We start from the raw sequence: 27,652 nt of genomic DNA on the forward strand, positions 1-27,652 counted from the left end.
ATGATGTCAGCTTCTGCATTAAAGTTGTCCAAACTTGTGCAGTTTCTACGAATCCTTAAAAAACTTCCATTGTGGCACATTTTGTCTTAAAACTACGGAATGGTAGCTCTGAAAGTATTAAACTGCCTTACTGTCTGTTGGTTTTCTATAAAGACTTAAATAAAGCACTCCATCCGAGGACTTAATGAATAAATCCAAACAATGCATCTGAAAGTGATCATTGTGTATTGTAAAAAAGCAAATTAGAATTTATGAAATACATCCAAGCAAAAAGAGCATTGATATTACTTGATTTTGAATCCCAAATGATGAAAATGTTGTCCATTACAGCTTATATAATCTGATGGGTGATGAAAAAGGACTGGTAGCAGGCAGGATATATAATTCCTCAAATTGGGATACAAACAAGTTGACCAGGTAAGGAGCAAAAGATTCCCCCATCACCGTACCCTGGCATTGTAAGTAGACATTTATTTTGAATCAAAAATAGTTCTTACTTAGGGCAATTTCCAAATGAGCCACAATGAATCTAGTTGAAACATCATGCTGTGCTGGTCTACTGTCCAAATAATCCTGGCATACACGAATGGCTTCACCTTGAAGTATGTTTGAATAATGGGATTCCGCATCTAATGTGACCAAGAGGTCATGCTCAGAAGAAAAAGGCATAGCTTCAATTTGAAGGATGATATGTTTGTAGTCTGCTAAATTTGCTGGCGTGACCATCGCTACAGGTTTCAGAAAATAGTAAATATATTTGTACAATGGTTCCAAAATGGAACCACAGAGGTACACTTTGGCACGTACCGGTGGGTTGTGTGCATCTTTGTGCATTTTGGGAATATTTTAGAAATGGGTGTCCTGCTGTTGGAGGGATTAAGATAGGCATGCTCTTTTTCGGACAACAATCACATTTCTCTTGCATCATTGTTGACTCACAGCATGAAGGAGTCAATGGATGTCAAAGGGTCTCTGGAGAAGTGTTTGTATATATCTGAGTCTCCAAAGATTTGTAATTATCACTGTCCATGATTACAATGCCTCCCTCCTTATAAGCATTTTTGATGACAATATTTGAATCGGATCTCAAGTATCTGATGATGTCATTCTTTCTTTTACCAAAATTGAATAGGGAAATAAATGATGCAGTCCTTCCAATGTGGCTTTTTCAAAAACTATCCTTTCCTTGGAGATATTAATGGAGGATGTGAATGTAGACTTTGGACTAAAGGGAGCATACCCTAAAGTAGATTTCCCATTGCTTTCCCCATTAAAGTAGTCCTACAGTCTCTCTTTTTTACTTAATAATATTTCACTTTCAAGAGTCATCTTGGGGACATTCTGAATGGCTACAAAAGACAAGCCTAATTTGGGAACCGACAATTCTTCATCAGAAAGTGTTCTATCATTGTATGGCCTTTTTGATACAAACGTATAAGATATATATCGAGTACTAGAAAATGAATAAAAAAATGTTGAACAACACAAATAATGTCACAGAATGAACTGCAAATGAAGCGGAAAACAACAACGGGCTAAGTTGGTAAAGAAATCGACCCCCAACCCATGCAAGCACACAAATTCAGTGGATTTTTTTTTTAACTCACTAACATCGGCACAATCACAAGGATAGGCTCAAAATGTGGAGGCATCATCAACTCCAAGGACCAACACTGCTAAGGAAACAAACAGAAGAACCCCTATAGGTAACTAACTTCAAACAAAACAATGAAATAAAAGGGTCGACCCTTTTGCATGGACGCAGATATGATTCAAATGAACACATACCAGTGTTAAAAGCAAATGGAGTAGAATGGCAAGTCACTATCAGGCTGAGAATAGTTGTGTCTTTAGGGAGCAGCAAAGAGACATCAGGCATCTTGCAAAAGCATCTTCCTGCAAAGAAACATGTGTAGGTCACCCACTTTTAAAATGCCACCTTGAATCTAGCAAGATTCTAAAGGTGAGAGGCCTAGGCACCACTAACCAAGCACATTTTTCTTCCAAGACGGACAGGACTACCTTTCCCTCTAGTGCCGCGTCACAGATCGCTAATAAACACGCAACCATGGAACACTTGAAAACCCAAGTTCCTAACGATTTCAGGTAATGAAGCTTATTTCTCGTGACCAATATGTAACGATAAGAAATGTCCTCCAGGGAAGTAATTGGATTCATTGGGAGAGAAGGGTCCCTCTAGAGATAAATCATCTGAATAAACGTGCTTTTTGGAATCCAAGCACACTCACCCGTTATGACACACACTTTTCTACGAACAATACATCAACCTTTGGAAGCTTGGGAAGGGGGAGGTGCATTGCAGGCATACTATCTGCCCCACAGTTCTGCTACACATTTCTTTTGTCCATCAGTACATTGACACAAGGACAGAGGACAGAGAAATATATTGTTGTCTCTGTCTTCACAAGGGACTACATAGTTCTCATCATTAGAGGTTCAAAACTAATGGGAAATGGGTAAAGGCTACTGTGTACTCTCCAGAGGCTATACACATGCTTGTTGCATGCATCTCTGCCTTCTTCATGATGCACAGAACATCACTCTCAGTTAAAATAGACTTTTTTGTGCTTTTAACCTGATCCCATGGTGATGTAGGCTGGCCATGCACCAGTCCATTTGGGCCTGCCATTTATCCTACTCCTCAGATGTATCCTTGAAAACCAAACTGGTTTTGTTTACGTTTTTACTCCTAGATGGAGGTTACTGAAAACCCTCTGAATGGACTGTGATGGTATAATACATTGATTCTATGCCACTACTGTATTCCAATAATACCTGACTGATCTGGTCGTGTAGAGGGTCATAAATGGATGCTCCTGAACCCTTACTGGACTTGTCCAATATGTCACTTGTGATGGTGTTTTGTTCACATATGCAAATGCAAGCACTGAGGGAATAAACTACATGGTTTAACAAATAGTGCAGTAGCAGGAATGCCATCTCCTGGAGTTCCATGGAGCTCAAAAATGTCGATATACCATACTCAATAGACAAGAATATGTGGGTGTTCATCATAACATATGTCTACAATGTCATCACATGCAATGACCTATATCCTGCTTATTTCTTGCCGAACCAGAACTTGCCTTCCCCTCAAACCTCTGTGCATGGAGACATGGCAGAAGCAGGACCAAGAGCAAATAGTGTATCTATATTAAGTGGGCATGTGTATGCCACTCACAATAAAGGATCCGGAGAAACTAAATCGAAACAGCCTGTACTACAAACTTACAAATCCACATCATCCACACTCATTAGACCAGGTCCGCCCCACACATCCCAAAAAGTGATAGTACCGGGCAGGGCACACACATTGTAACCCCAGTCACAGCACACTTGAGGCCTGAGATCTGGAACACCCTCAGGAAGTCACCAACAACATCACAACAGGGCATGTGATGTGGACCATGGAATAGTACGAGGTACAAACCCAAAAACTGCAGCTATGACTAATGCATAGTGTACTCAAATACGTTAGATACTGTGTTACCATTACATCATGGGGCAGGGTTTTCAACAGCTCAAAGACATTTGAACAATTCGGGAAAGCATGCAACACATTGGAGGGTCCCAACAACCATGCATACATTATTTTTGCATACATTATTTTAGTGGAACCGCTCTGCTGTGCAAACACACAATGATCAGGTATACAAAATGTTGGGGCTCTATGCACAAGGTGTGATAGACACCCTGAAGGAGTTGATAAAGTCCAATATGTGTGCACACCAACAACAAAATAGCCTGCGTAGTGGCCATAAAAAGCAGGGCTCACTTCCTTTCTCAAATCCAAAAGAGAATAACCCTGCAGGCAGACATTGTATAAAGCAAACAAGCAGCACATGACACTTCACGTGTGCCTGCCACAGGATATCAATCAGAAACCAACCCATGCTATTGCTCCATGACAAGCATTCCTACTTGAAAAGCCTTGTGGATCACTTTGCCAAAGGATTTACTCATCACATCCTGATGGCCATGTATGTCAGACCGATTCAGAGCTCTCATTGGGCCTCATTACACGGAAGGCGGTAACCATGGCACTATTAGCGCCATGGTTGCCACCGGTATTTTACCGTGTCTGCCTTGGTGGATGGCGGAATTACCACCCTTCTCCAATGGGGAATTACAGGGGCAGTAATTCCCCATTCACCAAGGCTCTTCCCCATTCCCATTTTTGCCCCCATAGGGCATAATGGGAATGGGGAAGGTGCTAATTACGGTACCGCAAATTGCGGTACCGTAATTAGCTCCGAGGTCCCGCAAAGGGAACTCGTATTAAGGCGGTAGGGGTTTACCCCTACCGCCTACCGTGTAATGAGGCCCATTGTCATTTGTGAATGACAGGGGGCATTCACACGTGGGCCACAAAGAGTTGGAGCTGCATGCAAGTGCAGGTGAAGTTCTGCCCATTGTTACTATGACTTCTAGGGACCTTCTCGGATGCAGTGTTCGAATATGTGTTCAGTGGATTTTGGGAAGGAGGTAGGATAGTCCCAGATGAGAATATCTGTAGCTAGGTAGTGGGTATGATGGGTGTAAATGGGCAAGAGCAATGAGGGCAGTGGAGATTAGGGACAGTGTTTGATGGGCCTAACTTGGCAAAGACCCATTGAATATTTGGTTCCATGTGTTAATATCCCCGCAAAAATATTGCCATTCAAGAATGGCGCTGTATTTTTTGCGGCAATATTAACGCATTGAACCTGGGGGGACACCCCTGCAACCCCCATATTATTTTAAAGGGAGCGGGGGACACCCCCACATCCACCACACCCATTTACCCCAAAAATTCTTGTCACTAATAATATTGGCTATGGCGATGTTATTGGCAGGGATAATATTACCTTATACCGAATATTTAGGGTTATGGAAGGGGAAGAGAGGAGTTTGTTGGGTATGGGAATCTGGAGCCGTTCGGTGGAGGGAGGTGGATGGAGGTTGCAGTGGTCATACCATCAACAACACAATTAATAGAAGTTGCTTATTTGAGCATTGATTTTCCCTGATAGAAGTACTGGCCAGGTTGCTTGTCATCCTTCTCTAGTTTTATCATCCAGGGTGATGTTATGATGCATTGCCACCCTGTGCAGGATCACACATATCAGGGCACTGTGGCAAACAAAAGTGTGAACATACGGTTGCAAGCAGCTTGATGCATGTAGATATGCCTTTAAGACTTCAGCCCACTCAAGTATCAAACATATCATCACTTGGCAATAGGTGTATCATCTGTCAAGAGCTGTCAGTGAATTCAAAATTGACATTGGACGGTATGGTCGTAGCAGTTATCCACTGTCACCTGTGTTTTTGTGTGAAAATATTGCTGGTTCCAGGAAGAAGTGTGCATATTATGTGGCCTCTCTCCTCTGAATCAGATGCCTCAATTTGACATGACTTATGAGTCAATTGTTATGTGGTCTAACTTTGCATCTATGATGTTCCATATGTGCCTGCTTCCAACTGGTGACATACACATGAGTTCCTAAAAGACATAACAACAGTTGCTGAGCTACACAGGTCATGTGGGAGTAACAGAACACTTGGGTATTGGTGCTGGATTTTTGCTTCACCTTCATATGTATATATGAAATCCAGGACCATGAACGCATGGTGAGGGACTAGTATGTACAATGTTCTGCTTAGAGCGTAGAAGATATGGAGCATTCTTTAGCTGTGGAGGTGGGACCATAACCTGGAGGGTCATAGAGTGTTGCAAGAGTGAGAGCGGAGAGAAGGTACAATATATTCATAAGAGGAGGATATTGCATTGTATTGTATTGCGTTTGGTTATTTATATAGCACTCTTTCCCCACTTGTGTGGCCTCAATGAGCTTTTCCCCTCGGTAAGAAGGCCCTTGGTGACCGTAGTCGATGTGGTTGGAAATCCTAGGGAGTTTCACTTAGGAGTGTAGGGGAGAGTAGAAGAGATGCTGTAGAGGTAGGGGTAATGTGTATGGAGGCAGTAAGTGAGCCATGACATTATAAGCAGAGGAGGCAAAAAACAAAATACAGACATTGTTGGCTACATTACAAACAGAAATGCACATTCTTGTGGTAAGCATGTTTTAAAATGATCCATTTCAGGGCAAACAGGTCATCTGTCCAGTTTGTACTATGTACATATTAACCAAAACTAACCAACTAACACTTTCCCGTGACTTGATAATTTATCTCTAACAAAGCAGTGCGAAAGGATTCAGATGACATGTCAAAAGTAAGATGAATTAAAATGTGCAGGTAAAGTACATTAGCTGTGATTCATTACACAAGCTGCGAGGAAGAAGCAAAGTTGAGAAGGCCCTATTGTATGCTGCAGGAAGGAATTGTTACAAACTTCTTTGGGAGGTTAGGCTAACCAGCTCGGGTGATTGTGCATGTCAGGAAAGAGGCAGGTTTTTAGTGAGATTGACAGGGATAGCATATGAATTCAAGAGACAGAAGGGGTTTGGGGGTTCAACTGACAGAATAACAGAGCAGCAGACAGCCGAGCAAGTGGCTGGCCAGAATCGTGTAGTGCAAGATTTTCCAGGAAGCTGAGGCCTTGACAGACAAGTCCTTCATGGGTAGCTGGGCTTTGCAGAATCCGCGATACTCCTGTGTGCTGATAATCCAGTTCAGAAAGTTTTCCCGTGATAACAGCACAGAAATCTAACACACTTAAAGTGAGTATAAAAGTGAGGGACACTTACGGATAATTGGGTTTATTTTTACAGTCAGTCATGATCAACTGGTCATTTTGTGAATAATGCCTTTTTTAGCATTTGAAGGTGAAAAAAGAAAGTTGGCCTGCTGTTGTGTTTTTTTGTTTCTTCTCTTAGACTGTGTCTTCTGTCATGTGTCAGGATCCAAGGTCTGTGGTAAGATAAGAACCGTGTATGTTGAGTCATGAATACAGACTGGTCATGAAATCTAATGTAAAGGTTCTATTGTGTATTAATGTTCATACGGCACAACATGTTCTCAAATAATAGTGCATATAAAAGAAAAGCAATTTTAAAACTGAATCAGTGGGGTTGTGTCTTCTGTGTCTAGGTGTATTCAATGAGAAAGAGGGTATGAAGTTACAGGGAAGACTCCCAGTGTATCAAAAGAGGTAACACATTTTACCACAGGTATTAAAACAGTAGGTAAAGTTTGGTGCTCTTAGCAAGCAAGTTCAAAGGCGTATGATACATGGGTGATTGGTGAGTCATTCACAATGGAAAATGTTTCATGAACAAATATGTGAAAGACCATAGTCCAGCCTCATAGATAAGTGCCTGTGGTGGTGACAGGTAGCACTGTCAAACATTTCAAGTGTGTAAAGCCCAGTGATCTGTTTTTAGAGATTACCCTAAATAGAATACAGGTAATGGAGGGGAATCTTGTCACATCATATAGGGCATTACCATAACTACCTTGTGCCACCATTTCACCACAATAGTAAAATACCACCAAACTAGCTATAGCCCTCTGACAAAATCCCTAACATATTTTGGTGTGTTGGCCAGTGGGAAGACATTTTAAAGCATTTACTGTGTGTGGCAAGTGTGTTCAGCACAGCCATTTGGTGCACTTAAAAAGGGAACTAATTCTGTGAGGTGGTAGTGTGGCGCTGCTCGCAGTGCATTATGTCCCAAATTGAAGTACATTTTTCTGAGCTGGTGAACTACCTGGAGGCAAAGCTATTTGAACAAAACACAGAAGTACACTTGCACACCAGTATTCAAATAGCAATTCTATGTAAATATTCTAATTCATAGGGTATGTTTCAGTAGAATTCAAGGTGCAGGGGAGAAGGACTCGGCCTTGGTATCTGGGCCGGAATACAATAGAGAACAAAAAGAAATCCAAATTATGGAAAACTGCGTCCCCTGCACACTTTCTAGATGGCATAAAGCCTAGTTGAATTAAACAAAGTTTTGAAAATCTATAGTGATTCAAATTTTTTTGACAACAGTTCATAAAGAAATTCAATAGATCATTTTGCTTTTTGAGAATACAAGGGTCTTCTCCTTTTTATTGATTTTTTTCTGTGATGGCCCAATGTGTTTCAAGATTCATATTCGCTTCATCAGGGGCTTAAATTTTCAACATAACTTTCACAAGCATCTATAAAGAACATATATAGAAAGGAAATTACATGAGTGTCATGCTAAATTCAAAAGAATGTTTTAATGACATTTTTCATTCAAATAAAAGATTTTTATCCAAATTCAGTTTTTTTCTTTTCAAAAAAATATTTTTAGCAAGAATAGTCAAGATGTTAACAACAAGTCCCTAGTGTCCTTGGATGTCTGTTGATACTGAACTGTGAAATCATTTTGGTAATAGACACTTATTGGTATCAGGAAGAAGTTTTAGTATGGGCAGGGTTGTGCTAAAAAATGGTCTTTAGATTCTCAACCTAAAGAAATATTTAAAATTCAGTCTTTGTATCCTTATTAATCAGGTGAGACAGTGTGCTGTTACCAAGATAATTGCATGCTATTTGATGTAAAGGAAAATAAAACAGAAAAGCAACATTTTGAAATGGAAGTCAATATTCCAAAATATTTAGGGGCACACCACCATCTGGCACCACTGGCAACCCCCAGCCAGAGAGGCAGAGGGCCACCAGCTTCAGTGCCAGGCAAGTTGGTGTCCTGGAGGAGCAAGGCCTGGGGCAGTATGATGCCCTCTTTGGAAGTTCACGCGTTGACAATGAAGGATGGACCAGGATCTGGATGGACATCGTGACTGCCATCAACGAGGAGGGGGTGGCAGTCCGCGACATCAAACATGTCAAGAAGCGCTGGGAGGACTTCAGGTCCAGGACCCTCGACAAGGCCCGGCGCATCTTGAAGGCAGCGGATGCCAAGGGGCACCGGGGGCCACCTGTCCGACCAACAAATGAGGGTCCTGGAACGCATATGCCCAGGGCTCCATGTCCAGGTCCTTGAGAGGCAGACCCGTCTGGAGTCGAGCGGTAAGTGTACATGCATACTGATTGGACGCTGTGTGTGTCGTGGTGTGGCAGTAGTGTGCAGGTTGCACATGAGTTTTTGTAGGGCCATGTATGGATGTGTATGTACAGGGGTGTGAGGCTGACACATGTGTGTCCTCTCATGTGTGAGACACATGGATGGTGTATATGTGGGTAAGCATGCAGGCCAAATTCAGATGTGGGAGCACAAAAGTTTGAATTACTGTGTATGTACGTTGGCATGGTTGTGGTGTCACACATGGATGTGTGTGTGTGTATTTGACAATTGTGCAACTGTGATGCAACATGGATGGAAGTGACACTGATATGTAGAAGGCTGAATGCCAGATGTGACATGGATGGCGATCTCATCACTGTGACAATTGGTAGAGATGTACACATGCATGTAAGTGTGGTTGCGTGTGTGCATGTCTTGTGCCCTCCCCGCATTTCATTTGATGTCAGGCTCACCTTAGGCTGCTCATGCTGTTGTATGTGTATGGATGGTGCTGCCTGGTGTGATATTGCTGTGGAATTGCTCATATGTGTGAGTTGAAATGACATGTGTGTTGGGGATTGTGATGCCATGTCTGAATTTTGACACTGCCACTCATGTGCAACTGTCATGTGTGTATCAGTCCATTGTACAGTGCCCTGATGCCTGTGTCCTATCTCTTCCTGTCTGCAGCGTCAACTGATGAAGAGGGCAGAGAGGGTGCTGTGGAGCAAGGCGGCAGGGTTCGCACCGCCAGCCGGAGACGCAAGGCCCAGCTCCCCTCCCAGGTTGTAATCTCGTCAGGGAGTGAGGAGTCCGGTGCCGCATCCCAGGCCGCAGCTGCCGAGGGAAGGTCCAAGAGGCAGAGGTCGGAGTTGGACTCCTCAGCAGCAGAAGGGGCAGCTGAGATCCCACACGGTCCGACGGACGAAGATGGCACGGAGTCATCCAGGTTGGTGGGGGGTTTGGTGGAGGAGGAGTCTGTGGAAGGGACAGACACAGGGTCTGGAGGTGGGGATTCCACTGGTGCTAGTGGTGCAGTGCAGGGGCAGGGACAGGAGGCAGCACAAGCCGCTGCGGAGGTGCCTGTGTGTAATACTGTCCCCGATCCTGTGACTGTATCATCCCGCACCAGCAGGGATGCCTACGTCCAGACCCGTTTTCAGGGAGGGGATCCGCTTGCAACAACTGGCCTTCCTCTCCCTGCGGATGTGGCTATCCAAGACCGGGTGAGCCTGTTCTGAGTGGGATGGCGTTGCGTCAACAGGGCATGCGAGGTGACCTGCAGTGTTTTCGTGAAGACACTGCACGTCATCTCGAATGCCTCGTTGACCGCGTTGACCTACTGGGACGGGTCACCAGAGCCGGATTCCTCTATATGCTGGACCTTGTTCCGACACCCTCCTCACCTGAACCCCCTATGCACCAGTCATCCTACATGCCATCTTCCCACCCATGTATCACCTGGGTACCCTGTGGAGCTGCCTCTGACCCTGCGGCCAGGCTGGTGGAGGACACATCCCTGCCACAGTCGGGAGTCGGACGTCCAGCAGGGGTGGCCACCTCAACAAATGCACCCCAGCCGGAGTAGGACATGCACCAAGCAAGAGCCCTGCACAGGCACAGCAGCAGCAGCAAGGTGGGAGCCATGATGGCTCGGGACCTTCAACATCGGAGGGGCAGGCATCGGCCAGAGGGCAGGAGGACCCAGGATTGGAAGTGTCTTCTGTGTGGCAGCGGTTGGGCCAGGCCATAGGTGCAGAGCAGCCGGGCGGAAGAGGCACGGCTCACAATGGGCAGGGCGGAGAATTCCATGTGGAGGGCTCTGAGGCGGGCCGAGAGCCTCGAGGCAATTCACAGGGAGTTGGAGGTCCACATGTCATCGTCCCTGCAAACCCTCTGGGCCATGGAAGTGGACCGCCTCCGGGAAATCGAGTAGGAGTTTGACGATGCCCTGGCCCGGGAAATTGGGAAGTGAGCTCTCGGACTAGCCCGCCGCCATTGTAAATAGTTTTTAGAATTAGGTTTCCTTTTCCTTTGATTTGGGGTGAATGGACTACGTCCCACACATTTGTATATAGTTTTTTTCTTAGGTAGTTTCTTAGGTAGTTTTCATTTCTTTCGTTGGGCTCATGGACCCTTGACAATGGATTGTACATAGTTAGACAATGGATTCATTTGAACTTTTTCTTTTGATTTCACCATGGATTAATGGATTTTTCCTTTGGATTTGCGTTAGTGGAGGGAGAGTTTGGACTATTTTTCTTTCGGATTTCTTTGGATTGGTTATACTTTTCATTTACTCATCTTTTGCACATGCTTTTCATTTCATGTTTGCTATTTTGTTATGCATTCATTTCATTGCTTTATTTTTGTACATAATACATTTTGATTTTTTACTTCCATGTATGGGATTCGCTCAATGGGTTCATGGGTTCATGCATGTACGTGAAAATGTAGGTTTACACAATCAATGCCAACCAGTGTGTGTGTGTGACGGACATGTGTTGATGTACATAGTTGACTTTTGGTTTGTGTCTTGAGGCATGTCAGTGTGGGGTGGATTGGGAAATCATTGCGTCTCAAGAATGGAGAGGCGTGCTGTGGTATTTTGGTGTAGAAGTGGGCCATGATTGTGCATCTTTATGTCATGTGGGGGGGCATTAGTAGGGGGCCTGCTGGCAGGTGCCCCTCACTGCTGGGAGTTGGGGGTGCTGGGCGACATGAGTGGGGGCCTGCTGGCAGGTGCCCCTCACTGCTGGGGGTGGGTGTGCTGGGGGACATGAGTGGGGGCCTGCTGGCAGGTGCCCATCACTGCTGGGGGGTGGGAGTACTGGGGAACATGAGTTGGGGCCGGCTGGCAGGTGCCCCTCTCTGCTGGGGGGTAGGGGTGCTGGGGGACATGAGTTCGGGCCTGCTTGCAGGTGCCCCTCACTGCTGGGGGTGAGGGTGCTGGGGGACATGAGTGGGACATGAGTGGGGGCCTGCTGGCAGGTGCCCCTCACTGCTGGGGGGTAGGGGTGCAGGGGGACATGAGTGGGACATGAGTGGGGTCCTGCTGGCAGGTCCCTCACTGCTGGGGGTGGGGGTGCAGGGTACATGAGTGGGGGCCTGGTGGCAGGTGCCCCTCACTGCTGGGGGGTGGGGGTGCCTGGGGACATGAATGGGACATGATTGGGGGCCTGCTGGCAGGTGCCCCTCACTGCTGGGGGGTGGGGGTGCTATCAAAGCTAGTTTCACACTTTCGTAATCCTTCTTATCCACCTCCCCCAACTCCATTACCACATCAGTCGCAACAGGGGGAAGCCTAGAGAACAACCAGGGAAGTAACTCATTCCCTGTGATGTCCTGGAGCCCATGATTATATTCAAACAGTTTTAACCAATCCAACTCATCCAATCTAGGTTCATACATACCCACTAATTCCTTAGGCATCCGGGGTCTTTTGGGACTGGAACTTCTAGAGGAACCAGAGGAGAGAGAAGCATTTTCCACAGATAACTTTTTCATCTCTAACTCATGATTAAGTTCTATTTCTCTGAGCCTTAATTCAGCTTGTTTCTGCTCAGCCTGGGCATTCATCCGTCTGAACTCTAGCTCTTGGTTTCTTTCAGATTGGGCTAAAAAACGCTTGTATTCTAATTCGAGCTTCATTTTTTCAAGTTCAAAATAAGCAGGGTTACATGTGGGACCTTGTATGGGCCCCATAGGCACAGTAGGTAAGGCAGACAGAGGCTCAGAGTGGCTAACTTCATTAGATTCACTTTCCTCTTCTGACTCATTATCAAGACTTTGATTCAGATCAATACCTACACTGTTTTCTACATTCACTGGAGAAGTTGGTTCCTCTGAACCATTACCCAGACTTTGGTTTTCCAGCAGTCTCGCTATCAGTTCTACTTTCTTGCCTCTTACAGAAATATTCTCTTGTCTACAGAGAGCTCTCAAACTCTCAGTATTTTCACCTGACAAGGATTCTTGACTGTAAACTTCCATAGTAGACATGTTTTTGAAAGTTGCTTTTTAGTGCTAAGCTTTGTGGTTAGTTATCCTAAAGTGTTGAAAAGCACTCTAAACTGTATACTCGATACAAATCCCACCGCTGTACACCAGTGTTAGGCAGAAACTTGTGCAGTTCCCTCTGGGACCACTGCAAAAGATTTAGGCCTACAGGTGTTTGGCAGTAAACCCACTTGGTAGCAGTCTGTACAACACAGATTCACTTGGTAGCTGTGGCTGAGCAGTCAGACTTCCCTCAAGAAGAGTTAGGCAGTATGTGGAGTATACAAAATAGGGCAATTTACACAGTAGAACAAGCAGACATGGAACAGAGCTTGGGTGTAAAGATATATAGTTATTTATTCATAAGAACACTTCTATGAAAAACACACTGGCACTAATACGGCAAACAACTTCAATTACAATTACTATAAGTATCTCACTCCTCTAACAATAGTTCGGCAAGTCTAGGTTCAACGGCACCACTTATTTGCAGACAGAGGTGAATGCTTTAACCTAGATGGCACTCTAATATTCGTTAGAACGGGAGAGAAAAGGCAGGGTATGAAACCAACTCGGTACCAACTCTTTTACGAAGAAAATGCAAGGCAAGTAAGGCAGGGTCTACTGTGGATCAAAAAGTTCAGAGGCCAGGCCCACTCGGAGAGAGGCAAGGCAATATGTCCCAAAAAGTATCACAGTGGAAATGCACTTCGAGTCTTTGAAGCAAATTGTCACAGAAAGGTTGGACCAGTTTAGAACAAAAAGTTAAGAAGGTCTCGAGGTGACCCGATGGAAAGGCAAGGATTAAGACACCTCACGCTAACCGTCACAAGGGAAGCCAGACGGACACGGTACCTTGTATGTGGAGAGACAGCTCCGGTGGGGGCAGTTGTTCCTGGTGGTGGATGCAAGACAGGGCTTTGCCAAGAGAAGAGATGATCTTGTCGTTGAAGGAAAGTTGAAGATTGTTGCACCACCAGGGAAGAGACCAACCGTGGAGTGCTCCGTCACAAGGCACCACCTTTTGGTTGCGGTACGGGCTAGTGGCTATCCGGTTGCCGGGGTGCTCAGCACGGCAATTCGACCACGACGCCCTGGAAGCGAAGAAAAAGCAAAGGGACCGGTTGTTCCCACCAGTCAGGGGAAGAAGACTCTCCAGCCGGGAGATCTCCTCTGTCATTGGGAAGTGGTGAGACGGTTCAGCAGGGCTCCACCGGAGGTGTCGTCATTGCAGGTCGGCTCAGCTTTACCCTCGTCAGATTCTTAGGTCCTGTGGCGACTTCTGAAGATCCAGTCCCAAAAGCCCTGCTTTTATGCAGAAAACCCCCAGACATTCAGCCTAGCTGTCAATCAAAACACGCTAAGTGATGAGCGGGGTGGCTCCCCACTTGGGCAAATCACACCTGAGTGCGACTTGAGTTGGCAAGGCAACTCAGTCCAGGGTGCCTAAACCCCCTCCCACACCCCCTGTGGTACCCAGACAGAATGGCACCACTTTGGAGGGCTTCTGTTTAGAAGCCCGCCAAAAGTGGAACAAAGGGCTCAACCTTTGGTTCGGAGTTACAGAGGCGAACACAGACGCCATTTTAAAAACCGAGTTCTGGCAGAAAATACCATCGGTAGATTTATTTAAGAAAAATAAACCGGCGGTATGTTAGAGACTAACAGGAAAAAGTATTAGCCTCCAACAATGGGAAGAATCCCATAGAATTATATTCGGGGTCGAATATAACAAGTAGTTTCCACTACCACCAGCCAAAGCTCGACGAGGGGGGACGTGACAGTGCCCCCTCGAATAACAGACCCAGGGGTAATCGAATGACCCCTACTAGTACGTCCACAATAGGATGGTTTGTACTAGTTCTGTTAGTAAATTTAGGTCTAGTAAAGCCAATGCTGACTTTACATGCCCTGGGAGATAGTAGTCAGCCCCAGGGTATGGAGTCTATGGTGGGGATCCTCTAGGACGCCCCAGTGTTACGGCACGGAGGGTGCAGTGTAACACACATAGTAAAACATATGAGACCCTATGGAGTAAAAGACCCCATAGCCCATAGAACACATTGACATTCAATGGAATTAACCACATTCATGTCCAAGAGTGGGAGAAAAAGAGTCTCACTCTTGGCAGGATGGACAAAAACAAACTCCAGAAATCCAGCAAAGCTGTTGGGGGACTCACTAGGTTAGGAAATTCAGCCTAAACAGAGAATTCTCCCTAACAGCGACACCAACCAGGACAGAGCCCATACGTTCGTGGGACCCCTCGTCCGCAGGTAGTGGAGAGGCAGATGACATGGCACTCTCCCCTACCTTTTGGACGGGCCTGGGACGGGGACTCCTTGCTGGTGCATGGTGGTGCAGTCAAAGGGTCAGGGACAGCGACATGCACAGGCCCCTCCGCGGTGACCTGTGCTGCCTCCTGACGCTGGCCTTGGACTGCACCACTTGCACCAGTGGTACTACCCCCACCAGGCCCCATGTGCGGCTCAGTAGCGGCTCCTCCTCCTCTGTGGAGACCACCAACCTGGATGTCTCCACACCGTCTTCCGCCATTGGAAGTCCCTGTGGGGGCTCACCCGACCCTTCCGCCACAACCGTTGTGGCAGACGCAGCACCAGCCCCCTCAGTCCCGGAGGATGGTAATTTCTGGGAGGGTGGCTGGGCCTTGTGTCACCGCCCAGTGGAGGCATCCCCGCCGCTTGGCTCCACAGCGCCGTCTCCGCCCTCTTCTTCACTTGACGCTGCGTAGAGGGAGACATAGAACACAAGCATCAGGGTACAGTACAAAATACCCTCGACAGGAAGCAATAACACATGAGTGGCACTGTCAAATGTCACTTCCATCCTCTCATTCCACAACACATGGGTGAATGCACACAACACACATGCAGAAACAGTCCCGGCGCCTGCAATCAACATCAACATCCATGTAGAACGGCCCCTGTAAACCGAGATGTTGCCTTCAAAGTCACATGCATCCATGGCATTTCAAAGTCACACACACACTTCTCAGGCACACACACACACATGTGCACCATACATGTGCATGACATCAGCACCCATTCCTCACTCCCTCTCCATGTCCAGGAACAGAGACAGCCATGCTTTCATGTGTGCATTCCGCATAGAGCTCCCCATATTGCATTAAAACACATGCACCAACCATGTGGTTCACACATAACTGGTCTCACATGCATGACCATGATGTCCCTGCACACACACATCCATACATGGCCTATGTCACACATACAGGCAAGCATCAGACTACCAGCACACTGCAACATGCCCTGTCTCACACAGCAATGCTTGGCCACTTACCGCTCAACTCCAGACGGGTCTGCCTCCGAAGGATCTGGGCGTGGAGCGCTGGGCCTACGCGTTCCAGGACCCTCATCTGGATGTTACTCATGCGTGCCCGGCTCCCCTGCACGAGGCGCCGGGCCTTGTGGAGGGTCCTGGACCTGAAGTCCTCCCAGCGCTTCTTGACATGCTTGATGTTGCGGGTTGCCACCGCCTCCGCGTTGATGGCAACCACTACGTCGTCCCAGATCCTCTCCCATCCTTCCTTGTTGGCGCGTGATGTTCCAAAGAGGGCATCATAATGCCCCAGGACATGCTCCACCAGGACACCAACTCCGGTGGCAGTGAAGCTGGTGGCACTCTGCCTCTCTGGCTGGGGGTTGCCAGTGGTGCCAGATGGAGATGTGCGCGACATGGCAACCCCAGAGGCAGGAGTGGGTGGGCAACTGAGTCCTGGGGCTGGGCTGTGGAGCGATGGTATCCCAGTCGGGAGTCTTCTGTTCCAGCAGGGGTGGACACAGCAACTGGACCCCTGCAGATGGCTGATGTGCAGGCACTGAATAGCAGGGCACGTGGGCAGCAGTCAGTCAGGCAGCAGCAGATGGCAGCTGGGAGCATGCTCGGGGTTCTGGGGGGCAAGAAAATGGCCTTCAGGGCAGGAGCGTGGTCTTCCGTGTGTGTACGCTTGGCCAGCTTGATACGGAGTGATTTGGCACGTGAATAAATTGCACGTCAGCGAGTAATTCGAGGAAAGGCCATTAGCACGTAAGCGTGTCAGCACACGTACGCGATTTCATTGGACCAAAGGCCCTTAGCGCGTAAGCGCATCTGTGACGTATCGCTCCAGGCGTTTCCCTTTCGTGTGTAAAACTTCACGCGAACCCCAGGAATACACGTACCCCACTCGCACAGGGCCCATTCGCGTGTAAAACTTCACACGAACCCCAGGAATATTGGCCCTGTGCGAGTGGGCTACGTGTATCCCTGGGGTGCGTGGGAAGTTTCACACGTGATTTTGCTGTCAGAGTGGTGTACTGAATTTCGGGGGTGCGCGGGGAGTCCTACACGTGAATTGGCAGTGTGCGTCCCCCCAGGTGTTCCCTCTACACCCCCCGGAGCCCCTGCAGGCAGCCCACACCACAGGGGACTACCCTGCACCCCAGGTCATGTCCCGCAGGCAGCCCATCTACCATGGGCATGCCCCCCAGCCAAGCCACATGTCAGCTTGCACTACTGATCACCCACTCATGTCCCTTTGCACCCCCACCCCCCAGCAGTCAGGGGCACCTTCCAGCAGGCCCCCACTCATGTCCCACTCATGTCCCCCTGTACCTCCACCCCCCAGCAGTCAGGGGAACCTGCCATCAGGCCCCCACTCATGTCCCATGCATGTCCCCCCTACATGAAATAAAGATGCACAGTCATGGCCTACTTCTACACCAAAAAATACCACATCCCGCCACCCCATTCTTGAGACGCAATGATTTCCCAATCCGCCCCACACTGACATGCCTATCTCAAGAGAAAAACTCAACTATGTACATCAACACATGTCCATCAAACACATACACTGGTTGGCATTGCTTGTGTAAACCCACAATTTCACATGCATCAACCCAATGAACAAATCCCACGCATGGAACTAAAATATGAAAATGTATTATGTACATAAATAAATAAATGAAATGAAAGCATACCAAAATATCAAACATGAAATTAAAAGCATGTGAAAAAGATGAGTGAATGAAAATGATAAGCAATGCAAAAAAATTTGAAAGAAAAACAGTCCAAACTCTCCCTCCACCAACGCAAATCCAAAAAAAGGTAAAAAAAAGATATCCATTTTTTCATGTTCATAATGATAAAAATGCAAAATCAATCCATAGTCCAACTATTTACAATACATTGTCCTGAAAAAAAAAAACATTACTCCATGTCCATAATGAAAAAAAAATCTAAATGAATCCATGATGTAACTATATACAATCCATTGTCCAAAATAAAAATCCATGTGCAAAAATCCCAAAAATAAACCAATCCATTGTCCAACGATGTAAAGGGTCCATGAGCCCAACTAAACAAATGAAAACTACCTAAGAAACTAACTAAAAATATAACTAAATACAAATGTGTGTGGCATTGTCCACTGACCACAAATAAAAGGAAAACGTAAAGGAAACTCTAAAAACTACTTACAATGGCAGCGGGCTAGTCCGACGACTCACTTTTGAATGTCCCGTACCAGGCATCATCGAACTCCTGCTCAATGTCCTGGAGGCAGTCCTCTTCCATGGCCCTGAGGGTTCGCAGGGACGACAACATGTTCTCCTCCAACTCCCTGCGAATTGCCTCAAGGCACTCGGCCCGCCTCAGTGCCCTCCGCATGGAGTTCTCCGCCCTGACCATTGTGAGCCGTTCCTCTTCTGCCCACTGCCGCTCCACATCTATAACATGGCCTAACCGCTAGCACACGGAAGACATTTCCAGTCCTGGGCCCTCCTGCCCTCTGGCCGATGCCTGCCACTCCGATGACGAAGGCCCTGAGCCATCATGGCTCCCACCTTGTTGCTGCTGCTGCTGTGCCTCTGCCTGTGCCCTGGCTCTTGCTGCCTGCACATCCTCCTCCGGCTGGGGTGGAGTTGTTGATGTGGCCAGCCCTCCTGGATGTCCGACTCCCAACTGTGGCAGGGATGTGTCCTCCACCAGCCTGGCCGCAGGGTCAGAGGCAGCTCCACATGGTACCCAGGTTATACATGCGTGGGAAGATGGCATGGAGTATGACTGGCGCATAGGGGGTTCAGTTGAGGAGTGGGTCGGAACAAGTTCCAGCAAACGGAGGATTCCGGCCCTAGTGAGCTGACCCAGTAGGTCAACGCAGTCAAGGAGCCATTCGAGATAACATGCAGTCTTCTCATGAAAAGACTACAGGTCACCTCGCATGGCCCGTTGACACAACGCCACCCCACCCAGGACAGGCTCAACCCGGTCTCGGATAGCCACGTCCACAGGGAGAGGAAGGCCATTTGTTGTAAGCGGATCCCCTCCCTGAAAACGGGTCTGGACATAGGCATCCCTGCTGGTGCGGGATGATGCAGTCACAGGATCAATGACAGGATTACACACAGGCACCTCCGCGGTGGCCTGTGCTGCCTCCTGTCCCTTCCCCTGCACTGCACCACTAGCATCAGTGGAATCCCCACCTCCAGATCCCGTGTCTGTCCCTTGCACGGCCTCCTCCTCCACCAAACCCCCCACCAACCTGGAAGACTCCGTGCCATCTTCCTCCGTCGGACCCTGTGGGGTCTCAGCTGCCCCTTCTGCTGCGGAGGAGTCCAACTCCGACCTCCGCCTCTTGGAACTTCCCTCAGCAGCTGCGGCCTGGGACGCGGCACCGGACCCCTCACTCCCCGACAAGATGACAACCTGGGAGGGAAGCCGGGCCTTGCGTCTCCGGCTGGTGGGATGATCCCTGCCGCTGTGCTCCACAGCACCCTCTCCGCCCTCTTCTTCAGTTGACCTTGCAGACAGGGAATGATAAAACACAGACATCAGGGCACTGTACAATGGACTGATACACACATGACAGTTGCGCATTGTTTAACTACAGACCCGGCATCAAACTCCACAACACACATGTCATTTTAACTCACACACATGAACATTTCAACAGCAATATTTCACCAGGCAGCACCATCCATACACATACAGACATCACATGAAACACAAGGAGTCCACTAGACATGCACACACGCCACCACACTTACATGCATGTCTACATCTCCTCCAACTGTTGCAGTGATGAGATCGCCACTGTCAGGGTACCAGAAGTGCCAGGCAGAAGTACAGACTGCCCAGCGTGCGAGGGAATACTGATTTGCCCTACAGAAGGCTTCTTCATCCTTTCCATAGGAAGAACCCTTCCAGGACCACATTTCCCAGCACACCCGGCGGCAGGAACTACACTTCTCAGGCCACATGGGGTGTGGCGAGCCGGCGCGCATGCGCGAAGCTCCGAGCACGGGGCTTGTGCTCAGAACTTCATCGTGAGCGGTCGCATCTTCCGGAGCTCCAGCCTGAGGGGACTACGCGAGGGGCCACGAGCCACAGATATTTCAACCCGGCCCCTCGAGGCTCTCAGATAAGTGCCGAATGCATGCCCAGCTGCGGGAAAGAGAGTTAATGGGGAATCACGCGCAGGGGGTTAACGCCCACACTCTTAAGCCCCCCTGCGCACGGCTAAGTTAAGTTCTGTGCACAGTTGCACTGGATGACATTTAATTCAGGAGGCAACGTTACTTTTGAGTTTCACATTAACCCATGCGAGTGTGAACTAACAGCGCTTGCGGTTGATCGTAGGCCACGTGCGGCTCCCGCATGTCATGCCCAGAACCCCAAAACAATGCCGGAGCGTCTTTAACCTTGTGCGGTTCTTTTTAAACGCACGGATTGACGACCAGGAGACACAGCCGGCTCAAAACAGTACTAGTTGAGGCGTGAGGTCGCTTCAGCCTTATGAGCCCCTATTCTGGTGTGAGAGTTGGGGGGGGAACAAAGACACGGCAGGGGCCCCGCGTGGCTTACACACTAATCTCCCTGTTCTGAAGAATGGCACAATGTGCATGCATGAGTGAATAGTTGCTGTGTCGCTGTAATTCAGAGCTATAGGGAGCATTGCCTAATTCTTGCTCTTTTACAGCGATCGATCGCTTCTGATACCGACCGGACCGGGAGTGCGCAGGCAGGTGGCCAGCACTCAACCCAGAGCTAAGTGCCCTTTTGTTTTGTTTGTTTGGAATCACTCCCCAAATGGGTGTGGCAATGCATGAGTGAATGTAATGTCATAACTTGGTTTTGAATGATTTTTTCCCTGTTTTTCCCGTGTCCTATCCAATACTGTACCCTGCAACCTCAATCCGGTATTCCTACTTCCCCGCACCCATCCAATCAGCTTTCCCTAACCCTCTTTCCCTGCTGGGGTTGCGGATGTCTGCGTAAGCCTCCGCTTGCAGGCGCCAAAACCCTAGAGGGGGTGGTTGGTTCGTGCCACTCCTGCGCCTGGACTCCTGGAGCCCTGATAGTAGCACAAGCCCACGTGTGACAGGCGCCCGAGTGGTACGACCCATCCCCGCTATGGAAGAGCTTACTAAAGTGTTACAGGATTTGCAGGCCGAGTTAGCCGCCTCTAGACAGGATTATGCTACCTTGGCTGCTCAGGTGCGCAGCCTTAGTGCTCAGGTGGCCCCCCTGCCCAGTGGGGGAATACCAGCCCCGACCCCAGTGCAGGTTCAAGTCACTCCTGAATCAGTGGTTCCCTTGGCTCCTCCGGAGAGGTATTCGGGAGACCCCCATAAGTTCCAGACATTCATTACACAATGTAGGCTACATTTTCTCACCAAGCCTGCCGCCTTTCGCTCTGTACAGACACGAACAGCCTTCGTGATTTCTTATCTTAGTGGTGATGCGGCGGCATGGGCAAATCCGTTGATACAACGGGATGATGGTGTCCTATATGATTGGGACGAGTTTTTGGCCGAATTCGAAAAAATATTCAATCGAAGAGCTGCAGCATTGTGTAGGGACCGAGAGCTATTAACCTTACGACAAGGCAACAGGGAGCTGATCACGTACGTGACGCAGTTCAATCGTCTGGTGGCTGAGGCTGAGTGGCCTAGGGAAAAAAGGATGTCCCTTTTCTACCAGGGTTTGCGGGATGAATTAAAGGACTTAATCGCCCAGGTGGACCCCCAACCCACTAGCTGTCCAGCCATGATTGATCTAGCTCTGCGGTTGGATCACCGCCAGGCAGAGCGACGGGGGGATAAGCGACGTGGAGATTTACGCCCGTTTGCCCGTCTAGATCAGTCACGCTCAGCACGAACACCCGAGAAAGCGAGTGGGGAAGAGCCCATGCAGATTGGTGCTGCCCGGGGACCCCTTGTTAAGGAAGAAAGGGATCGCCGACGAAAGGAGGGTCTTTGCATGTATTGCGGAACATCAGGACATTTTGTCCGAGTATGTCCCTCGAGACCCAGGGTGCAGGGAAACGCGTCAGCTCGACAGTAAGGGTCATACAGTCGAGCCAGGATATTTTAATGGCCCCAAGGAACAATAGAACAAGTTACACACCACATATTTCTCTGCAAGGGTGCTTGAGTTTTCTCGACCAGGAAACCCAGGTTACGCTGTTTCTGGACTCAGGAGCAACTGGTAATTTTATAGACATAGCTTATGCTGCCGAATTAAGCATACCGGTATGCCGAAGGGAAAATCCAGAGGCAGTACGTGCAGTGGATGGCACAGTCCTAAGTTCCGGGCCCATAACCCATAGAACCCAAGTTCTGGAACTGCGTTGCTCGGGAACTCATCTCGAGAAGGTGCAGTTCGACCTTATAGCTGCGCCACAGTTTCGCCTAATCTTGGGGCTTCCTTGGCTCAGGAAGCATGACCCACAGGTGTCCTGGTCAACAGGCACAGTTACCTTTTCATCAGACTATTGTCAAAAAGGTTGTATAGTCCCTCGGAACGATCATGACTCCCCTCTATGGCCCGTTATAATGCTGACGGAGGTGCAAGACCTCCAGCATTTGCCCACAGAATACCATGGGTTCAAGGACGTGTTTGACAAACAAGCAGCTGAGACATTACCACCACATAGGTCTTTCGATTGCCGTATAGATCTAGAACCCGGGGCAGTACTCCCGTGTAGCCGTATTTACGCCCTTACCGAGGCGGAAACGGCCCACCTTAGAAAATACATCGATGATAGCCTACGCAGTGGGTTTATTAGGCATTCCAACTCGCCAGTCTCGTCACCGCTCTTTTTCGTCCCCAAAAAGTCTGGTGAATTAAGAACTTGCATCGACTATCGCGGGGTTAACCGCATCACAGTAAAAAATCGATACCCATTACCCCTAATACCAGTCCTATTAGATCAGGTGCGAGACGCTACAGTCTACACTAAATTGGACTTAAGAGGGGCTTACCACTTGGTGCGAGTCAGAGCTGGGGACGAGTGGAAAACGGCTTTTTGAACAAAATTTGGTTTGTATGAATACCAAGTGATGCCGTTTGGTCTCTGTAATGCCCCTGCAGCTTTCCAACACTTCCTTGACGAAGTGCTTCGTGAGTATCTCGATGTATTCGCTGTCGTGTATATAGACGACATCTTAATTTACTCACGAAATATGCAGGAGCATGTTCAGCATGTGAAGACAATTTTACAACGCCTTAGAGAGCACAACTTGTTCGCCAAGCTTGAAAAGTGCGAATTCCACTGCACCACGGTTGAATTCCTTGGGTATTTTTTGACCCCGTCAGGAGTACAAATGGACAAAAGAAAGGTTCAAGCAATCTTGGATTGGCCAGCACCCACTTCCGTGAAGGAAGTGCAGGCCTTTCTTGGCTTTGCTAATTTCTATCGGCGATTCATTAAAAATTTCTCAGAACTGGTAACCCCAATAACTACGCTATTACGGAAGGGTCGAGCCTTTTGTTGGGACGAATCCGCCGAGCGTGTCTTTCAACAACTCAAGTCGGCATTCACGTCTGCACCAGTGTTAAGGCATCCAGATCTGTCTATACCATTCATGATAGAAACGGACGCGTCTAGTTATGCTCTGGGAGCAATCCTCTCCCAGCGTGATCCTAAGACTGGCCTCCTACACCCAGTAGCCTATCATTCCAGGAAGCTGCTCTCGGCGGAAACAAATTATACCATAGCCGACAGGGAGCTGTTGGCAGTGAAGTCCGCCTTTGCAGAATGGAGGCATTATCTGTTAGGGGCCCGTCAGAAAATAACCGTTATGACCGACCACCGCAATTTGCAGTTCATAAAAACCGCTAAAACACTCAGCCACCGCCAATTACGGTGGGCTCTGTTCTTTGCCGATTACGACTTTCTTATCACGTATCGGCCTGGGACTGACAATCGTAAAGCTGATATCTTGTCTCGGTATCCTGAGCCTGAGGAGAAGCAAGTGAGTGAGACCCGACCAATAATACCCCCACACCAGATTATAGGAGTGGTTGGTAGACCTAACATCTTTGAGGATGTGCTAGAAAATATGTCAACTTCGGAGTAAGAAGAATGGAGCACTAGAGGGTCCAAACATACTATTGTGAACGGCCTTCCCTATTATGAAAAAGCTTTGTATTTGCCCACGCCAGAGTTGCGGACTGAGGTAATGCAGTGGTGTCATGATTCCACACTAGCTGGACACCCAGGTATAGCAAAAACCCAAAGAAATGTGGCGCGACATTTTTGGTGGCCCACTATGTTCCGAGATACTCGAGTTTACGTATCCGACTGTGACACATGCAGTCGACAAAAGGCTGGCCATCAAAAACCGGCAGGATTACTGCAACCCCTACCCACGCCATCAGCTCCGTGGCATACCGTAACAATGGATCTAATTGTGGATTTACCACCAGTGGATAAACACACTTCGATCCTAGTCATTGTTGATTCCCTCACTAAGATGGGTCACTTTGTCCCTTGCAAGGGCGTGCCCACTGCGGGGGAGGTAGCTGAGTTGTTCCTTAATAATGTGGTACGTCTACATGGTCTTCCCTCTCGTGTTGTTACGGATAGGCGACCTCAGTTTACATCCCGATTCTGGTGGGCAGTCTGCAAACTGATCAATATGGAAGTCAGCCTGTCGTCTGGTTATCATCCTGAGACCGATGGGCAGACTGAAAAGGTCAACCAAGGGCTAGAGCAATACTTACGCTGTTATGCCACCACTGCCGAAACTTCCTGGGTGCAATATGTCTGGTTGGCCGAGATTGCCTACAACAATTCTGTGCACAGCTCAACCAAGTATACGCCGTTTTTTGGCATGTACGGTTATCATCCACGGACCATGCCCATGTCGCCGATAGCCCCTTCTTTAGATTTACCCACGCTTGTAGGACGGCATGCACACGTAAAACAAGTATGGGGGGATATACAGCACAACCTGCAACAGGCCAAAGAAACCTATAAATCTTATGCGGATAAGAAAAGGCGCCCTAGTCCCGTTTACCACCAGGGGGATCGGGTATGGTTATCCACCCAGCATATACGTTTACAGGGTCCTCGTAAATTACAACCCCGGTATCTTGGGCCTTTCACGATCACTGAGATAATAAATCCGGTGGCTGTTCGTTTGGCCTTGCCAACTCAAATGAAAATCCATCCCACGTTTCATGTGTCTTTACTCAAACCAGCTAGACCTACTATTCGTACTATGAAACCACCACCCGTGTTGGTGCAGGGTCACCCCGAATACGAGGTGCAAGCTATCTTGAACTCACAATTACGAAGCGATGGTCAGGTGCACTATTTGGTAGAGTGGGTTGGGTATGGGCCTGAAGACCGCTCCTGGGAACCAGCTTGTAATGTCCATGCTCCGAAACTTGTGAAACTCTTTCATGCTACGTATCCCGGGAAACCCAATCCTCGAACCCTTCGGAAGGGGGGGGAGTACTGTCAGGGTACCAGAAGTGCCAGGCAGAAGTACAGACTGCCCAGCGTGCGAGGGAATAATGATTTGCCCTACAGAAGGCTTCTTCATCCTTTCCATAGGAAGAACCCTTCCAGGACCACATTTCCCAGCACACCCGGCGGCAGGAACTACACTTCTCAGGCCACATGGGGTGTGGCGAGCCGGCGCGCATGCGCGAAGCTCCGAGCATGGGGCTTGTGCTCAGAACTTCATCGTGAGCGGTCGCATCTTCCGGAGCTGCAGCCTGAGGGGACTACGCGAGGGGCCACGCCCCACGGATCTTTCAACCCGGCCCCTCGAGGCTTTCAGATAAGTGCCGCATGCATGCCCAGCTGCGGGAGAGAGAGTTAATGGGGAATCACGCGCAGGGGGTTAACGCCCACACTCTTAAGCCCCCCTGCGCACGGCTAAGTTAAGTTCTGTGCACAGTTGCACTGGATGACATTTAATTCAGGAGGCAACGTTACTTTTGAGTTTCACATTAACCCATGCGAGTGTGAACTAACAGCGCTTGCGGTTGATCGTAGGCCACATGCGGCTCCCGCATGTCATGCCCAGAACCCCAAAACAATGCCGGAGTGTCTTTAACCTTGTGCGGTTCTTTTTAAACGCACGGATTGACGACCAGGAGACACAGCCGGCTCAAAACAGTACTAGTTGAGGCGTGAGGTCGCTTCAGCCTTATGAGCCCCTATTCTGGTGTGAGAGTTGGGGGGGAATGAAGACACGGCAGGGGCCCCGCGTGGCTTACACACTAATCTCCGTGTTCTGAAGAATGGCACAATGTGCATGCATGAGTGAATAGTTGCTGTGTCGCTGTAATTCAGAGCTATAGGGAGCATTGCCTAATTCTTGCTCTTTTACAGCGATCGATCGCTTCTGATACCGACCGGACCGGGAGTGCGCAGGCAGGTGGCCAGCACTCAACCCAGAGCTAAGTGCCCTATTGTTTTGTTTGTTTGGAATCACTCCCCAAATGGGTGTGGCAATGCATGAGTGAATGTAATGTCATAACTTGGTTTTGAATGATTTTTTCCCTGTTTTTCCCGTGTCCTATCCAATACTGTACCCTGCAACCTCAATCCGGTATTCCTACTTCCCCGTACCCATCCAATCAGCGTTCCCTAACCCTCTTTCCCCGCTGGGGTTGCAGATGTCTGCGTAAGCCTTCGCTTGCAGGCGCCAAAACCCTAGAGGGGGTGGTTGGTTCGTGCCACTCCTGCGCCTGGACTCCTGGAGCCCTGATAGCCATACATGACACATCTGCCATTCATCCTTCTACATATCAGTGTCACGTGCATCCATGTTGCATCACAGTTGCACACTTGTCAGATACACATACATGCACATGTACACAGTGCAGATACATGCATTATGAACCACCATCCATGCCACAACCATGCCAATCTACATACACAGAAATTCAAACATGTGTGCTCCCACACCTGCATTTGCCCAGCATGCTTACCAACACATACACCATCAATGTGTCTCACAACTGAGAGGACTCACAGGTGGCAGCCTCACGGCCATGTTCATACACATCCCTACATGGCCCTACATAAACACATGCGCAACCTGCACACTACTGGCACACCACGACACGCACAGCGTACTATCAACATGCATGTACACTTACCGCTCTACTGCAGACGGGTCGGCCTCTCAAGGATCTGGACGTAGGGCGCTGGGCATATGCGTTCCAGGACCCTCATTTGATGGTTCGACAGCTGGCCCCGGCGCCCCTTGGCATCCGCTGCCTTAGGGAGGCACCGGGCCTTGTTGAGGGTCCTGGACTTGAAGTCCTCCCAGCCCTTCTTGACATGATGTAAGTCACGGACTGCCACCCCCTCCGCATTGATGGCAGTCACAATGTCCATCCAGTTCCGGGTCCGTCCT

Source organism: Ambystoma mexicanum, chromosome 5p (genome assembly GCF_040938575.1).
Source record: "Ambystoma mexicanum isolate Mex_15411 chromosome 5p, UKY_AmexF1_1, whole genome shotgun sequence".
Taxonomy (NCBI): Eukaryota; Metazoa; Chordata; class Amphibia; order Caudata; family Ambystomatidae; genus Ambystoma; species Ambystoma mexicanum.